At 36.8% G+C, this 18,801-nt stretch overlaps 1 long non-coding RNA gene across 5 annotated transcripts in view; it reads left to right on the top strand.

Moving 5' to 3' along the window:
• LOC147834365 (uncharacterized) overlaps positions 1 to 18,801 on the top strand; it is a 546,693-nt gene that overhangs the window by 312,020 nt on the left and 215,872 nt on the right. For all 5 annotated transcript variants that reach the window (XR_015503729.2, XR_015503730.2, XR_015503733.1 and 2 more), the window contains one exon: positions 13,893 to 14,025. This is a non-coding gene — a long non-coding RNA (uncharacterized LOC147834365). The remainder of the gene's footprint in view (positions 1 to 13,892; positions 14,026 to 18,801) is intronic.

The following is an 18,801-nucleotide window of genomic DNA, read 5'->3' as shown; positions in this document are numbered from 1 at the left end:
AGAGTTTTGTAAGCTGACTTTGTATTAATATTGTATACTATTCTTGAGGTTGATGTATAATCTTATACATTTTTACATCAAAACCATTTAACGTTATAGTAATGTAAGTATTGTGGCTGTTGCATACACCTTATCATGCAATGCAGCACTACATGCAATGTAATTTTGTTTTCGGTTTGACAATTATTTTTACGTCTCGAGCTATACTCTTAAATACATTTCTAATCATCTGTTCATTCATGGTGTGCTGGTCTGAAAACGAAATATGTTCAGGCGCATTTTTTTGGCGTGTTGATATTTTGATGCAACAGAAATTTACTGTAAGATTGACCAACTGAAATCTGAACTAAAATCAGTAAAATTACATTTATTTATATTTCTTTGTTTATTTGTTTTTTAATGGAATTTATTTATTTATTTATTTTATTTCTATTTATTTATTTTAATGTATTTATTCATATTTATTTATTCATATTTATTGTGTTTGTATGCATGTATGTATGCGTGTGTGTGTGTATATATATATATATATATATATATATATATATATATATATATATATAATTTATTATCATTCATTTTATTGTATTTAATGTTTTATATATTTTACTTGTTTATTATTTTTATATTTAATGTTATTTATTTTATTTATTTATTTAAAATTGTTTTATTTTAATATATTTTATTTATTTTTTATATTTTATTTATTTATATAATTATTTATTTATATATATTTTATTAATTATATTATTTATTTTATATTTTATTATTATTTATATTTTAAAAAATTATTTAAAATTGTTTTATTTTTAATATATTTTATTTAATTACATTTGTTAATTTGTATATACTTTATTTGCTTATTTTAATCAATTCATTCATTCATTCATTTTTATGTAACTAGCGTAGCGTAAACTCTTTCAGATGAGAAACATATTGTCATTGATGGACAACTCTGCAGACTTTTTACATTGCTTTGTTGTTATTTTTTGAAGTAGTGATGTAAAAGTAGGTGTGGCTCTTCTGCGGAGGCGGAGTTTTGGAACATATTGCAATAAAATAGACTTAATTTTGATTGATTGGCTTTAAATTTAAGCTGCTTTTTAGACAAACTCCACGTTTTTAGTTTCTGAAACTTGCAGGATGTTTTTATAATGTACCAACCTCTTATATGCAGTCTTGCAAATTTCAGTGACTTGATTGATTGGATGGTTGTAAAATGCCAACTATATCATCAGTCAGCCTTAATTTACAAAATAAGTCTATAGAACATGATACTATTAAGATTTTATAAACATTACATCATGATTTAAAGAAAAGTAATATATGGAAAGTGTGATATAATTAAGTATGACAACTTTGAAGACTTTTTCGGGCATTTTGAGAAGAAATGCATTTTAATTGCTAAACCTGCTGTGTATACACGTGCACACTCACGGCATCTGTTTCACTTCAGCATCTATTAAAGCATGGAAACAGGGTTTTGTTTTAGGCAGTTGGGTTGTTTTGCTTTGTTCCTTCAAAAATAAAGGTTACAAAGAAGTAGAAAAAACCCAGCAAAAAAACACTTTCTGGTTTCCAAAAAAAAACTTGAAACTTTATTTATTTTATAAATTAATTTTTATTTATATTTTTACATTTTCTGTTTTATTTATTTTTTTGTTTTTTGTTTTGTTTTGTTTTTTTGTTTTTGTTTTGTTTTGCTTTGCTTTGCTTAGCTTTTGTTTGTTTTGTTTTGCTTTTTTGTTTTGTTTTGTTTGTTTTGTTTTTGTTTTTGTTCTGTTTTGTTTTGCTTTTTGTTTGGCTTTTATTGTTTTGTTATTGTTTTGTTTTTGTTGTGTTTGTTTTGTTAGTTTTTTGTTTTGTTTGTTCTTTTGTTTGTGGTTTTCTTTAGTTTTTTTTGTTTGTTGTAGTTTGTTTTTTGTTGTTATGTTTGTTGTTTTGTTATTGTTTTGTTTTTGTTGTGTTGTTTGTTTTGTATTGTTATTTTGTATTGTTTGTTGTTTGTTTTTTGATTTTTGTTTTGTTGTTGTTTTGTTTTGTTTTTTTGCTTTGCTTTGCTTTTTGTTTGTTGTTTTGTTTGTTGTTGTTTTTTGTTCTGTTTTGTTGCTTTTTGTTTTGTTTGTTGTTTTGTTATTGTTTTGTTTTTGTTGTGTTTGTTTTGTTTGTTTTTGTTTTGTTTGTTGTTTTATTTGTTTTCTTTTGTTTCTTGTTTGTTGTTGTTTGTTTTTATTTTGTTGTTTGTTTGTTTGTTTTTGTTTTTTGCTTGTTGTTTTGTTCAATTGTGGCGCCGTGTATTCTGTTCATTTGATTATTCATTTTATTCTGGAAAACAAAATACATAAATAAAAATCAATCAATCAATAAATAAATCATTCATTCATTCATTTTCGGCTTAGTCCCTTTATTAATTTGGGGGGGGGGGGGGCACAGTGGAATGAACCGATTGAACTTATCCGGCATATGTTTTACGCAACAGATGCCCTACCAGATGCCCTACCAGATGCAACCCATCACTGGGAAACACCCATACACTCACATTCAAACTCATACACTACAGACAATTTAGGATTACCCAATGCACCTGTAGCGCATGTCTTTGAACTTGTGGGGGAACCCAGAGGAAACCCCTCGTGAATGCGGGGTGAATATGCAAACTCCACACAGAAATGCCAGCTCACCCAGCCAAGGCTCGAACCAGAGACCTTCTTGCTGTGAGGCGAAAGCACTGCCTACTGCACCATCGCCTCATAAATAAATAAATTAATCAATCAATCAATCAAAGTTGTAGGTAAATTTTGATAATAAAATAGTTGCCATAATAGTTGTTTACAGATGTTAGGGAGGACTAATACCTTAATATATTAGTATTTATTATTATTTTGAATTAGTTTTCATTTTTGTTTATTTCAGTTTTGGTTTGAAATAGTAAACATTTCAGTGTGTTTTCATTTTAGTTATTACTCAAGTCAGATGTATGCATTTTTATTCCAGTTTAAGTTTCGGTGATTTTACAGAATGTATTAAAAACACCCTTGTAAAGCATCACTGATGGCAATGCTATTAGTTTGAGTTGACTATAGTAACCCTGTCTCACCCCCACTTTTTAGGATCGTCATGTTTCATTTTGTTCATCACTATTATGTGTCCAGCCTTTCAGTATATGTGCCCAGTTCATGTTGCACACACCAATTCAGCTTAAAACCACCAGAGTCTGGCTTTCGTCCAGCTGTCAGTGTTTAGAAGACATTTCCTGTTCGACACACACTTGTTACAACACACATGCACACACACACACACACACTGCATCAATGTGACATGCTATGTTGTTACGGTTTCAAACTTTCTAACATATTTATTTGTTTATGATAGTACTTTTATTAGGTTTCATGGCAAAATAATCTTTTTTTTACGCTACAAGTTTTGTTGGCAAATTTTAAAATGACAAGACATTAAATTAAATGTGCACAAATTTGCATACATTTCTGGCTCAAGAAATGTGAACAGTGGATGAAATCGGGTTTAATTGTCATGTTTTTTTTTTTTTTTTTTTTTTTTACATATTAGGGTTTAAAGTTTTAAACGGGATATTTTGGGGATCTCTGGTTTATCATTGCTTTTGAAAGTACTGTGAACAAACAGAAAAAAAAATAGTTTTTATTTTTTATTTTACTAATTTTAATATAATATTTGTCTATTTATTTATTTTTAACATTTTTATTATTTATTTATTTATTTTATTTAATTGTATCGTTTATATTTTTTCATTTAAGTTTTTTAGTTTGTTTATTTAAGTTAATTTATTTATTATTATTTTATTTTTTGGTTAGTTTTATTTTATTTATTTAAATATTTGTATTAATTTAATTTCTGTTTTTTGTTTAATTTGCTTTATTTAATTTAAGTTGAGTTCAGTTAAGTTGTTTTTTATTCAGTTTATTTATTTATTTATTTTTATGCCTTTTTATTTTGTTCAATTTAATTAGTTTTATTTATTTTATTTTAACATAATCAGGAAAATTATCTATCGGTAATTATGCTAACTGTATAATTTCATTTCTAAGTGCCATACAAAAAGGTGTAGTGATCTTAATGCTCTTTATGCTGTAAATTTAACCTGGCAATAGTCCATATCAGTGTAAATCCCACAGAGGCTTAATTCTGACAGACACCAGGAAGGCCTAATCCTGATCTATGCATCTGCTAAATGCATTCAGACTGCCATCAGCTCCTTTTCATCTTTAACGCTGCTAAAATCCGCATTTAAGTCTGCAATTTTCTAAAGGTCATGAAAGCAGTTTGAGTGCTCCAAAGTTACTTTCAATCCAAAATATTGCAGGTAAAATAGTCCAAAAGTGTCTGATTTTATTATTTCAGATGCACCTGGTATTTAAATCAAATTATGGGACACAGTCTGTTAAAAATACTGAACTTTTCAAGTGCCCATTCCCATGTGTTATAATAAATGACAAAAAAGGCCTTTTTATACTCGTAGCATTTAGTTGTGGATTTGGCTGAGTTGCATATAACTAAAAACAAAAGTTCTTTTCAGACTTTGTACACAATGACTTCATTATCAATGACATATGTACATGATGACCTATCCTGTATTTACTACAACTGCAGATTAAACGTGCTTCTATTAAATACACTATTAGTTACTAGTTAAAGATATTAATACGTTTCAGATTTTTTTGCAAAAGTATGCACCTTTAAAACAATAATTATTGTGAAAAGCGCTATACAAATACACTCAAATTGAATTGATGTGAACTTTATGAAGCCAAAAGAAAAAAAAAACAAACATAAAAAAACAGCCTCACAAAATCCAAATCTGACCATTTTCTCGTGATTTAGAGATTGTAAAAATTGGTTAATCATAATACTCAAGTCAAAACAGCACAAAATAATGGACAAGTTTTTTTTCAGTACCGTTTGGTACCGAGCTTGATACTTTTGACAACACTACTGTGTATATATAGTAGTTTACAACCTCATAACAAAAGTGTGACGTCAAAAACATTATGCAATTCTGAGTCTCACACAGGTGAGTGGGCTTGACAATCCACCCTGTGATATTCGCAATGCAGAATCCCTGTGTATTTTTAAATCATCTCTTAAAGGTGCTGTAAGTTCTGACTCTTTTAAAGCATAAAAATACTATAATATATTTGCAGTTATTTAAGAAATATGCTAAGTGAACATTCTTATTTATCTGAAAAACAATGCAGATTTTCTGCTTTGTACGTAACGTGTCGGTTCTTTTAACCCGGCCAATGCCAGTTTAGCCAATTTCACCATTCCGGGTTATCTTGGTGGAAAATTGCTCCATCCATCCATCCATCCATCCATCCATCCATCCATCCATCCATCCATCCATCCATCCATCCAGAAATGCGACCATCTGGTGGACAATAGCAGACTGCGAAATGAGATGCAGATTCAGAGTTCCACATGAGTTGGTTATTATTTAGCACCTGTAGAAACGCTCTTCTCTGTCTAAAAACAAAACAACAACTCTAGCACTTAATTCTCTGAGCACTAACGGTTCCTTTGTATAATTAGCACTTGTCATGTGTATTGCCTCTTCTTGTTGAATCACTGAATGCCTCCTCAATTCTAAGTACTGTAGCTCTGGGCAACAGCGTCTGCTAAATGACAATGTAAAGGTGTAATCCTCCTATATTAATGAGACGCCCTTAAGTATTGGTTTATATTTTCACCCGCAGACAAAATAAATAGTCTATGTAAACTTGTACAGGACAGCGGAGCCCCGTGCTCTTTTCCAGAGCGGTAATATCCACCTGTATATTTGCACAGAGCCGTTCTCTTGTGATGTCATTGTAACACTGTAAACACTTTGTGTTTTTTTCATGGTCAAGTGGCTGGTCGCCTGTGGGATTTTACAGTGGTCGACTTACTGTAGCGACTTGGCCTGGTTCCTCATTCTGTTTGCTTTTTCGGGAGGAGTAAAGAGCTCTTGATGACTCCTGTGATTGTGTATTTTAGGATCTGGCCAGGCTGGATCCTAAATGAGTCGACTTTCTAATCTGCCATTAAGCGATTGGTGCCCTGCAGGGTGAATGTAGACGGCTTAGAATGGGTACGATGACGCATGCTGAGATTCGGACTACAATTTACTGTGAAAACACATCATGCTCAAGGGTTTCAACTCATTAGTCGCGTAATTTCAGGCAGCAGGCAAGAGTTATGGAGTATATGTTGTGATTTTTATGTTTGCCAACTTTTTTTTTTTTTTTTTTTAAAAGAACAGCTTGTGAGACTAGTTTTATTATTATAATTTTTATTATTATTATTATTATTATTACTTTTATTGTTATTATTTATTCATTCATTTTCTTTTCGGCTTAGTCCCTTTATTAATCTGGGGTCGCCACTGTGGAATGAACCGCCAACTTATCCAGCATATGTTTTATGCAGCGGATGCCCTTCCAGCCGCAACCTATCACTGGGAAACATCCACACACACTCATTCACTCACACTCGTATACATCAGACGATTTAGCCTACCCAATTTAACTGTACTGCATGTCTTTGGACTGTGGGGGAAACCAGAGCACCCGAAGGAAACCCACAACACGGGAAGATGCAAACTCCACACAGAAATGCCTACTGACCCAGCCGAGGCTCGAACAAGTGACCTTCTTACTGTGACGGCCATTTTTATTAATATTAATATTATTATTAATATTTAGTGCTGTAGAATGAATAGTTGTGGTTAATCACATCTAAAATAAAAGTTTTTGTTTGCATAATATATACAAGTTTTATATTTATTTTGTGTGTTTATATGTATTAAATATTTTTATCTAATACAAATTATATACAAATATAAATATAAGCAAATATATATATATTTTTTATTTTACTTTTATTCATATTATATCTACACTGAGAACTGAGAACACACACATTATGTAAATACAAACTTTTATTTTGTATGTGAATAAATGTGATTAATCATTTGACAGCACTATTATTATTTTATTCATATATTTTTAGAAACAAATATAAATCTATATATATATTTTGCACTTTGACACTGCACATTATCCTGGTGGAAGCAGAAGATGGGTACTCTGTGGCCATAAAGGGATGGACAGGGTCAGTAACAATACTCAGGTAGGCTGTGGTGTTGACACGATGCTCAGTTAGTACTAATGGGCCCAAAGTGTGCCAAGAAAACCTCCCCTACACCATTACACCACCACCACCAGCCTGAACCATTGATACAAGACAGGATGAATCCATGCTTTCATGTTGTTGAGGACAAATTCTGACCCGACCATCCGAATGTGTCAGCAGAAATGGAGACTCATCAGAGCAGGCAACGTTTCTCCAATCTTTTATTGTCCAGTTTTGGTGAGTCTGTGTGAATTGTAGCCTCAGTTTCCTGTTCTTAGCTGACAGGAGCGGCACCCGGTGTGCTCTTCTGCTGCTGTAGCCCATCCGCCTCAAGGTTGGCCGTGTTGTGTGTTCAGAGATGCTCTTCTGCAGAGCTCGGTTGTAACGAGTGCTTATTTGAGTTACTGTTGCCTTTCTATCAGCTGGAACCAGTCTGGCCATTCTCCTCTGGCATCAACAAGGCATTTGCGCCCACAGAACTGCCGCTCACTGGATATTTCCTCTTTGTTGGGGCATTCTCTGTAAACCCTAGGGATGGTTGTGAGTGAAAATCCCAGTAGATCAGCAGTTTCTGAAATACTCAGAGCAGCCCGTCCCCTTAAATCCCCTTTTTTCCCCATTCAGATGCTCGCTTTGAACTGCAGCAGATTGTTTTGACCAATGTCTAAATGCCTTAATGTATTGAGTTGCTGCCATGTGATTGGTTGATTAGAAATTTCACTGTTTCCCTCCCATCAAACCATACCCAAACAAAATGGTATGGGATGATGGGTAGGATTAGATAGATAGATAGATAGATAGATAGATAGATAGATAGATAGATAGATCATCAATCATCTAGTATGAAAAATCTTGAGTTGCCAGTTGCTAACAAGATAATTCATTCGGAAAAAAAGTGTTTCCCCTCTGTTTAATGACACAAATGTGAACATTGACCACAACCACACACACCACGACATGCATTGACTTTTACAGTGGCCACTATGGTGATGGAGGGTTGCTGAGCTGGTCAGATGGAGATGAACTGAATCGCTGCACAAGATGTTAGAGCCCAGAGAATGACGGAAAGCTATAAGAGGACACCGGGCAGAGTTTACTGGAACAGTCAAACTTTGTTTATATGGAAAAAATAGAGTCATCTGATTACAACACCCAACCTGCTGCTAAGCACATGGGCACCGTTAGACCACAGTGTTAGCATCCTCTAATAAAGCCTGACGTCTGGAAACATGAACCCTGAAACCAGCAGAAACTCATCCTCTTAACCATCCACATTTTGATTAGGATTTCATTTGAGTCAAGAGATCTCAAGGGGGTTTATCTGTGTATTATATTTACTCCAATTATCTCAGTTCAGATGAGTTTTGGGTGAATTTTTCTAAATCCTTTGAGCAGAACAATCTTATTAGAGGTTCAGGAAGAATATCGGAAAGAATTAGATGCACTTTTGTCACATTTTCTAGTTGTAAGAGCAGGGGTCTCTCTAGGCTAGTGCTTACCAGCAGATTAATCTTCTAGGCTAGTTTGTGACATCAGATGTGCACTAGGCTGTGTTTAAAAGTAGATGGTGCTCTAGGTTAATTTTTGACATCAGATGATGCTCTAGGCTAGTCTTTAACAGCAGATGATGCTCTTAGCTAGTTTTACAGCAGATGATGCTCTAGGTTAGTTTTTGACACTAAATGGCACTCTAGGCTAGTTTTTAGCAGCAGATGGCGCTCTTGGTTAGTTCTTAATTACAGGTGACGCTCTAGGCTAGTGTTTAACAGCAGATCAGCAGATGATGCTCTAGGCTGTGTTTAAAAGTAAATGGCGCTTTAGGTTAATTTTTGACATTAGATGATGCTCTAGGCTAGGTTTAAAAGCAGATGATGCTCTTGGCTAGTTTTAACAGCAGATGATGCTCTAGGTTAGTTTTTGACACTAAATGGCACTCTAGGCTAGTTTTTAGCAGCAGATGGCGCTCTCGGTTAGTTCTTAATTACAGGTGACGCTCTAGGCTAGTGTTTAACAGCAGATCAGCAGATGATGCTCTAAGTTAGTTAGCAGATGGTGCTCTAGGCTATTGTTTAAAAGCAGATGACCCTCTAGACTACTTTTGGACATCAGATGATGCTCTAGGCTAGTTTTTTCAACAAATCAACACTCTAGGCTAGTTTTTAACAGCAGACAACGCTCTTGGCTAGACAGCGCTCTAGGCTACTGTTTAACAGTAGATGGCACTCTAAGCTAGTTTTTGACAGTAGATGGCGCTCTAGGCTAGTTTTTCAACAACAAATTGACACTCTAGGCTAGTCTTTAACAGCAGATGGCGCTCTATTCTTGTTTTTAACAGCAGATGATGCTCTAGGCTAGTTTTTGACACTAGATGGCACTCTAGGTTAGTTCTTAATTTCAGGTGACGCTCTAGGCTAGTTTTTAACAGCAGATCAGCAGATGATGCTCTAGGTTAGTTAGCAGATGGTGCTCTAGGCTATTGTTTAAAAGCAGTTGACCCTCTAGGCTAGTTTTTGACATCAGATGGTGTTCTAGGCTAGTTTTTGACATCAGATGGTTATCTAGGCTAGTTTTTTAACAGCAGATGGCACTCTAGGGTAATGTTTAAAAGCAGATGGTGCTCTAGGCTAGTTTTTAACAGCAGACAGCGCTCTAGGCTATACGGCGCTCTAAGCTACTGTTTAAAAGCGGATTGTGCTCTAGGCTAGTTTTTCACAGGAGATGGCACTCTAAGCTAGTTTTTGACAGTAGATGCACCTCTGAATGGATCTAGTTGACTCAGACATGGCTCCAAACGATTTGACACTGTCTTTCAGTATCCATAAAGCACATAAACAGTTATTCTCTCTAAAAAAAAAAACAATGTTAGGCATGTAGCAGCAAAGCTAGTGTCACTATGCGTCCATAGAGAGTCCATGAGTAAACTCGTAAAGGCGTGATCGTCCTTTGCCTAGAGCCCCAGTTCAGCTTGCTCCGGCCCTGACTGTGCAGTGAATTTGACTCGTGAATGAAGCGAGTAAGCTTAATGTTCACGCGGCTACTTGCGTGCGAATAGCGCGATTTATCTGCACGTACCGCGTCTCGTGTGAACACGCCTTAAGGAGTAGGTAAGCAGATTAAGCCTGTTCAACAGCGCCATCTGTTGGTAAAAATATTTTAGAACCGATTCAAGAGAGAATCGCAATGCATTGAGTTTCTCAGAATCTCTGCAGAACAATCTCTCTGATTTATCACCACAGCTGGAATATGACAACAGATTTGATTAGACTGAATATCAAATTAGGTCATACACACACACACACACACACCCAAACACATTAGTAACTGGACTGTGGTGTTAGTAATTGTACTATGGAACCGATTTTGGGCAGCAGCTGTGATCAGATACTACACCAAAGTTGGTGACTCAAGGTTGTTACTGACTATACCAAAAAGCTGAGGACCGAGGGCGGGGTAAAATTAACGAGGGCGGGGTAAAATTACGAGAGATTTTTTGGGAGATATAACAAAATGGGAGGGTGGTGGGAGATACTGGTGACTCTATATGGCATTGAACAACTCAAAGCAAAGTTTGCAGATTTTAAATATAAATCTGAGAACTTCTGTTCCAGTCAAGAAAAACCGATGCACAGATAATATGCTGTAGACATTGTGTTACATACGTTTAGGAGTATTAAGAATATTTAGCAGACCAGCAGATAACATTCTTCTCCGTTTCCCCACCAATACATCCACCATGTACTGTAGATGTTGGACTTGGTTGTGCCGTTCAGTCATGAAACGGCTGCTGTATACAGTATATATCTTCTCAGTCCTGACAGGCCCAGCAGCTGCGGTCAGCACAGGAGGTTGTTTTTATCATTGTTTGATGTGTCCACCCACCGGGAGCCCAGCGGGATACTGTGACAGGCAATGTAATTGGCTGTGTCTTCCCTTGTCTCTCCCGAGCTGATGTCTGGATGCCAAGCTGTGAAGGCTCAAAGGTGGCCTCCATTTCCACGTTGACCCCCACTGGATCCTCTCTGGCTCATTGAGTCATGTTCAAGAGCGGAACCGAGATGGAGAATGTGTACGCACTGTAGTTTTAAGAGAGAGAAAATAGGCAATCGTCGAGGTAGAGTTCAGAAGGCGCTTCCAGAACTATCCTGGTGTTTTGGCGCAAAAACACAAAGATATTCCAGCATGAAGGTGAGGGTAACTGGATACATGCGAGCTCGATGGTGTTTTACGTTTGCATGTCTTACAAGGAAAAGGAACTAGTCCATCATGCATGCATCATGCTGATCTGAAGGTACGCCAAAAGAAATCAATCAACTCTTTTACAAAGGTCAGCCTAAGTTTGTAACAATGACCAGAGCTGATGTGCAGGAACTGTTGAGAAGATGGCAGACCTGAAATAGCGGACTGCTATAAATAAAGGGAGCCTTTCTAGACATTACTAGAGAGTCAACCAGGGGTTATTTCAGAAACACGCTTCTTGTGCATTTTGCTACACTTTGATACGGAAATGTTCTGAGTGTTTAGTTTTGTCTGAAGCAGATCAAGTCTTTATTGATCAATAATCTGCTCTTGTAAATTGGGATCACGGTGCACATACCTGCCAACACTTTGCTCCAAAATTTTGGGAGACTGGGGTGTTGGAGGTGGCGATGTGTGTTTGTCTAAGAAGCACAGTTGAGAACTGGGTTAGTATCTGTACTGTGGACCGGGTTTTAGGCAGCTGCTGTGATCATATGCTAAAGTTAGTGACCTGAGGGTTTTTTCAGACTGTACCAAAAAGCTGAGGACGGGGGAGCAGGGTGAAATTACGGGAGTTTTTTGGGAGATGTAACAAAATGGGAGGAAGGTGGCAGTTGGGTCTGAAATACGGGAGGCTCTTGGGAAAAACGGGATTGTCACAAGTATGGTCAAGCATGCATTGTGCTAATCTGAATGTACGCCAAAAGAGATCAATCAACTCTTCTGCAAAGGTCAGCCTAAGTTTGTAACAATGACCAGAGCTTATGTGCAGGAACTGATGAAAAGATGGCAGTCCTGAAATAGCGGAATGCTTTAGCCAAGAGCAATCAAATAAAGGGAGCCTTTCTAGACATTACTAGAGAGTCAACCAGGGGTTATTTAAGAAACACGCTTCTTGTGCATTTTGCAACACTTTGATACGGAAATGTTCTGAGTGTTTAGTTTTGTCTGAAGCAGATCAAGTCTTTATTGATCAATAATCTGCTCTTGTAAATTGGGATCACGGTGCACATACCTGCCAACATTCGAGAGACTGTTGGGAGACTGGGGTGTTGGAGGTGGCGGTGTGTGTTTGTCTAAGGGTGCTTTCACACCTGCCTTATTTAGTTCGATTGAATCGCACTAGAGTACGTTTCCCTTTTAGTACAGTTCGTTTGGGCAGGTGAGAATGCAGCAATCGTACTCGAGTGCGCACCAAAAGCGGACCAAATAAGCATACCGAGACCGGCTTGAAGAGGTGGTCTCGGTACGCTTTCAAACGAACCCTGGAGCGGTTCGTTTGTGGTGAGAATATAATCCGTACTAAAACAGACCCAACCGCAAAAAGTACTGCGGAAATATGTTTAACAACATCTGGCCAATGAGAGATGTGGATTTTGTCAGATGACTGCATTTTGGTTCGTTTCAACTGGTTCGGACCAAAGCCAGCAGTGTGGTGTGAAAACGACCCAAAGACGGCAGAAGATGCAACAATGTATCATTTATTGCGCTTGGTCCGTCCAAATGAAGTCAACTACAGATGTGAAAGCACCCTAAGAAACACAGTTGAGAACTGGGTTAGTAACTGTACTGTGGACCAGGTTTTAGGCAGCTGCTGTGATCAGATACTAAAGTTAGTGACCTGAGGGTTTTACAGACTGTACCAAAAAGCTAAGGACGGGGGGAGCCGGGTGAAATTACGGGAGTTTTTTGGGAGATGTAACAAAATGGGAGGATGGTGGCAGTTGGGTCTGAAATACGGGAGGCTCTTGGGAAAAATGGGATTGTCACTAGTATGGTCAAGCATGCATTGTGCTAATCTGAATGTACGCCAAAAGAGATCAATCAACTCTTCTACAAAGGTCAGCCTAAGTTTGTAACAATGACCAGAGCTGATGTGCAGGAACTGATGAAAAGATGGCAGTCTTGAAATAGCGAAAGGCTTTAGCTTGGCACAATCAAATAAAGGGAACCTTTCTGGAGATTTGCAGTCAACCAAGGCGATCATGCCACCCTCAACCCGAAAGTGACTGATTCGCGGATGAAAGTGAGGACCAGGGGAGGGGGTGTGTGTCGCGGATGAAAGTGAGGACTGGGGGAGGGTGTGTGTGTCGCGGATGAAAGTGAGGACTGGGGGTTCGCGGACGCTGCCCTCACTATTCTGCTACCCTAGGCACCCACCTAGGTCGCCTCTATGGATGCGCCTGCGCTGGCAGGAACTATTGAAAAGTTGGAAGTCCTGAAATGGCTAAATGCTTTAGCTTAGCACAATCAAATGAAGGAAGCCTTTTTGGTCATTTGCATTCAATATGGGTTTATTTAACAAACATGCTTGTACAACACTTTGATACAGAAATGGTGAAGATGACGGTGTGTTTTTTTCTGAATAACAGTTGTAAACGGGTTTGTGACTGTACTGTGGTGTTAGTAACTACTATGGACCGGGTTTCAGGCTTCCGCTGTGATCAGATACTACACCAAAGTTGGCGATCTGAGGATTTTACAAACTGTACCAAAATTCTGTGTTGCAGATTGTACCACAAAACTGAGGACTGCGGGCGGGATGAAATTACGAGAGTTTCTGGGAGAAACAACAAAATGGGAGGATTGCAGGAGATGGGTCTAAAATACGGGAGACTGTTGGGAAAAACGGGAGTGTTGCAGGTATGGTCAAGCATGCATTGTGCTAATCTGAATGTATGGCAAAAGAAATCAATCAACTCTTTTACAAAGTTTTTAACAATGAGCAGAGCTAATGTGCTGGAACAATTGAAAAGATGGCAGTTTTGAAATAGCGAAATGCTCTAGCTTAACACAATCTAAAGTAAGGGAGTCTTTCCAGACATTTACAGTCAACCAGGGTTTCATTAGGAAACATGCTTCTTTTACAACACTTTGATACAGAAATATCCTTTAGTGCTGCTAAAAGCATGTTTAGTTTAGTCTGAAGCAGATCAACTTTTATTGATCAGTAATCTACTCTTGTAAACCTAAATTTGCTTTGTTTTTAAGTCTGTGTTCAATTCAACTCACCTTTATTTGTATAGCTCTTTTACAATGGGGATTGTGTCAAAGCAGCCTCACATAAAAGATCATAGTAAATTGGAACAGTGTAGTTCAGTATTCAGTTCACTCACTGTGTTATTGAGTTCATGCCAGAAATGTGTATGACGCTACTGTAACAGCAGTTCTTGTCTCCAGGGATCTTGGCTCCACCCACAGCTTTACAAGCTGACCAATCACAGGTCTTGCGTTCTGCATTGTCTGGAGGTGTATTTCATTTTTTTTTAAATTTATACAATTTTTTGTGGTGCCTACCAGGGTATGCAACTATGCGAAGGTTATTCTATAGTGTACACTAGATGCAAAAGTATAAATTGGCCTTTGACACCAATATTTTACACCTAAGGTACAATTCTCACTGTTCAAGGGAGAGTTTACCTAAAGAATTTAAACTTATTATTTACACTCCCTCAACCTTTGAGTTTCTTTCTTCTGTTGAATACAAATGAAGATAATGTAAAGAATGCTGAAAACCGGTAACCTTTGACTTGGTGGGAAAAACAAATACTATGAGAGTCAATGCATATCCGTTTTCAGCTTTCTTTATAATATCTGCTGTTGTTGATGTGTTCAATAGAAGAAAGCAACTCAGAAAGGTTTAAAACGAGTAAAGGGTGAGTAAACAATAACTGAATTTTCATTTTTGGGTGAACTATCCCTTTAAGAAACAATTAACTAAGACCTATAGCTAAAGAAAAAGTACAAAAATTTGCTGCTTATTAATATAGTTATTTATGTATTAGGTAGGTATTAGATAGGATTAAGCATGTAGAATAAGATCATGCAGAATATATACTTCATAAGTACTAATAAACGGCCTAATATTAAACATAAGCAGTTAATAAGCCAGTATTTTAAGTTGGAATTGGTACTAAAGTGCTTTTAAACTGATATATTAATTTGTCTTAGTATTTCAAGGATTTGAGACCACATAGAATAGCAAGCTTTACTACAGTAAGGAATGTTTCTTATTGTATATGCTTATATATGCAGTATTTTCGGCCAGTCAGATGAATATAGCCTAGTTCAGACTGGCAAGCAGAGAAATGATCTTCTTGTACCATTTATGATTTTAGACCTGTCTTTTAGCAAGTGTTTTTTTCAGCAAGCATGTGAACCTATCCTAATATTTTCACAGCACTTGAGAGCAGTGTAGACCAGCTTACATCAGCAAACTTTAGGCAGCGAGGAAATTAACTTGTCCTATAGCGTAGCATTTGGGACCAGCTAAACCAGTGCTAGACCAACTTTCTTCAGCACGGAAATTAACTTATCCAAATATTTACAGGATTTGAGCCCACTTTTAGCCAAGCCAGAGCAGTGTTAAACTGCAAACTTTTGTCCAACGGTGAAACAAGGAACGTATCCCAGCATTTACAGGATTGTACAGACTGATGTCTACTGTTAAAACAAATCTGTAAATGATCAGTTTTCTATATTTTGTGATTTATATTTGTATTTTATTTTAATTTTTGCTTTTGAACTGCATTATTGGACCTTTATCTTTTTTCCAACAACTTTTAACCTTGAAAAGTTAAACTTTTATGAACATATTTAATAGTCTGTATTAAGTTGATATATTGTCCAAGTTGGTGTTATATATAACGCTACAAAAACCTTGTCATAAACTACCCAACACAGGCTCCTTGCGAATACGTAGCCCCGTATACATTTCTGGAGAGCACGAATTGTGTAGCCAGAGGTATGTAGGGTTGGATTTCGTCTTTAAAATGAACGCTAAGGGCAGTGCTTAATTTGTGAATTTTGAGTTTCAAAACGGATCGGGGTAACGGACCTAGCATGCTACCCGAGGCTGGAGAGGTGTCTCGCACAAAAGGGGGGTGGGTGCGGTAAAAAATTTTAATGAATGTGAGGAGGGTTGGGGAGTCGCAGAAGAAAGTGAACAGCGGACAGGTGATGAGGGCGGTTGAGGAGGGGGATTGGTAAAAAGAGGTGCCGGATCCGGAGTGTTTCGGCACAAATTAAGCCCTTGATATGTGGTAGTATGACACCGGCGATGACTTCTGATCCTTTTCTCGCACTACCAGCTAAGCGCTTACCTCCGTGTTGACGGCATTTCCACTGTTACCAATTTGCCCAGTATCTTGCCACTTACGTCAGCTGACTTGAGATGCAGGGAGGAGTTGACCGATATGACAGGGTTCAAGTCCGGCAAAGAACAGTTCCAGAAAGCAGGTAAAACAAAAACAAATGCCAAAAAGTAAATAACAGGGTGAGAACGTGGTTAGATCTGAAAATGTAGTAAAAATCAGACAGGGTGTCGGTTGGTCAGTCGACAGCGTCCTCTGGTGGAATTACGTGAGAACAGCAGGTCCGAATGGCACTCGTGAAAGAAATTAGAGATCTAAAAAAGCGTACACAGCGACCTCTGGTGGACTTGCGAAAACGAAAACTGCAAAAAATGTACATAGCTCCTGGGATGCATTTTGCACTCTCCAGATATGTATATAGAGTTATGTAATCATAATGAGCCTGGGTTGAAACTACTTGTACTGTACATTTTTTGTGATTTTACACAGTTGATTCTCTGTATATAGTTTTTTTTTTTTATACATTACATTATTTCAAACAACTAAAATGTCACTAAAATTCACTTTGTTTAACTGTAGAGTTGAATTTCCAGCATTAAAAGTCAGCAGATAATTGATCAACATCCCATAATACAATTCACAACCGGAAATAATAATGAATATATTATAAATGAAAAAAATAATAAAAATAATTAAATAGTTAAATAGTTAAATAGTTAAAATAATATAACAAATAAACGGAAAACACACAGAATACGGACGCTATTTATCAACACTCATATTTTACAGTGTAGATGATCAAACCTGTTTTGTTTTTAGCAGGAAAATGGACTTGTTCTGGCCTTTACGGCATGTTGTGTTCTTTTGTGGACACAGGTGTGTTCCCGCTGACCTTATGTTAGGTCAGGGTCACGACCCCTTTGAGCCTTAGTCAGCTGTGTGTTTAGACGTTCTGATGGCAAATTTCCTAGCATTCAGTCTAATCTTCAGTAAGTGTTCACAGATCTGGTCTTCTTACTCCTGCGTTCCTGATTCAGGTCTACTGGATCCTTTTAAGTACCTTCCAATCACATCTGATGAGGAGTTTTGCTAGACTAAAAGCAGGGATCACCCGGGCATTACCAAAGCTTTGCTTATTTTAGAAACAAGGCGCAGAAATTACATGCAACTATAACCATGTTTCCATCCACCTATTTGTTTGCGCGTTGTGGATATCCCCATGCAAAAATGGTTGACGGAAACTGCAGGATGTGCATAAATTTAGAAAAAGTAAAACATGCGCATATCTGAGTAGTATAAACTTTTTATTTGATAAGAAAAGATGCACATAAACAATAATGTAAACACTTTTACCGAACAAATTCCAGTATGAGCATTAAAAAGGTCCTGTGTTTTTTTTTTTTTTTTTAAGAGATCACATGTGTGATTGGACAAACCAGCAGGCTGAGCACACTGTAAAACATCTGAAATGTTGTTCTGGTCATTCTAATAGACCTTCACGATTTCAGTATTAGTGTAATTATATTTATTAATGACCTCTGGAAACTTCACCATGCGTTTATTGCCTGTCAGCATTGTCTTCTGAGGTGCAAGTCATTTATTAAATAAGGAAAAGATTCACGCAGATTCTCCTACCTCTGTTTTCCTTGTGATATTTGGGGCCAGTTAATCAGGGAGTGATGATTTTGTTCTTGCTGACTCGTTGGATGGAAACGCTGCTTTATTCGCACAGCTTTTATGCAATTTTCAGCTTTTATGCAATATATAGTTTTGAATGGAAATTTGCTATTGCCTTTGACAAAACATCAAGACAGCTTATATTTTGACTTATAGAATATTAACATATTTTAATAAGTTAATTGGGTTTTAACTTTTTTTTTTAAGTTATACTAAGTTTAACTTAACTTGTTAGTCAGTTGGATTGATGTAAGTTGAGATGACTAGAAAAGTTAAACACTTAAACTCTGCTGCTATTTGGGGATTTCCGCCTGGATTTTGCCTACCCAAATTTAAAAGCTTCCCAAATCCACATGCAGAGGTGTAAATGCAAAAATTTTGTATCATTTTAAAGAAAACCCTTTGAATTTTCATAAAACACTATTGAAAGTGTTTAAAATATCGGTATATGTTGTCTGTGTTATAAAAAACCCCTAAAAAAAGAGGCGCTTTGTGTACCTTGTAGTGTACCTTTTAGGTTCTGTGTGGTCTAGCATGTTGTAATTAATGTTGGTGGTTCCTGCACATGTCTGAAATGATAGAAAAAAAGAAAAATGTCTCCACCATAATCTATGCAAAAGTTATTGCATTCCAACTGATGAGAGGTGCT

Source organism: Danio rerio, chromosome 12 (assembly GCF_052040795.2).
Source record: "Danio rerio strain M-AB ecotype USA chromosome 12, GRCz13ab, whole genome shotgun sequence".
NCBI classification, from domain to species: Eukaryota; Metazoa; Chordata; class Actinopteri; order Cypriniformes; family Danionidae; genus Danio; species Danio rerio.
Note: the sequence above shows the minus strand (reverse complement) of the source record. Positions and strands in the feature narration are given on the sequence as shown.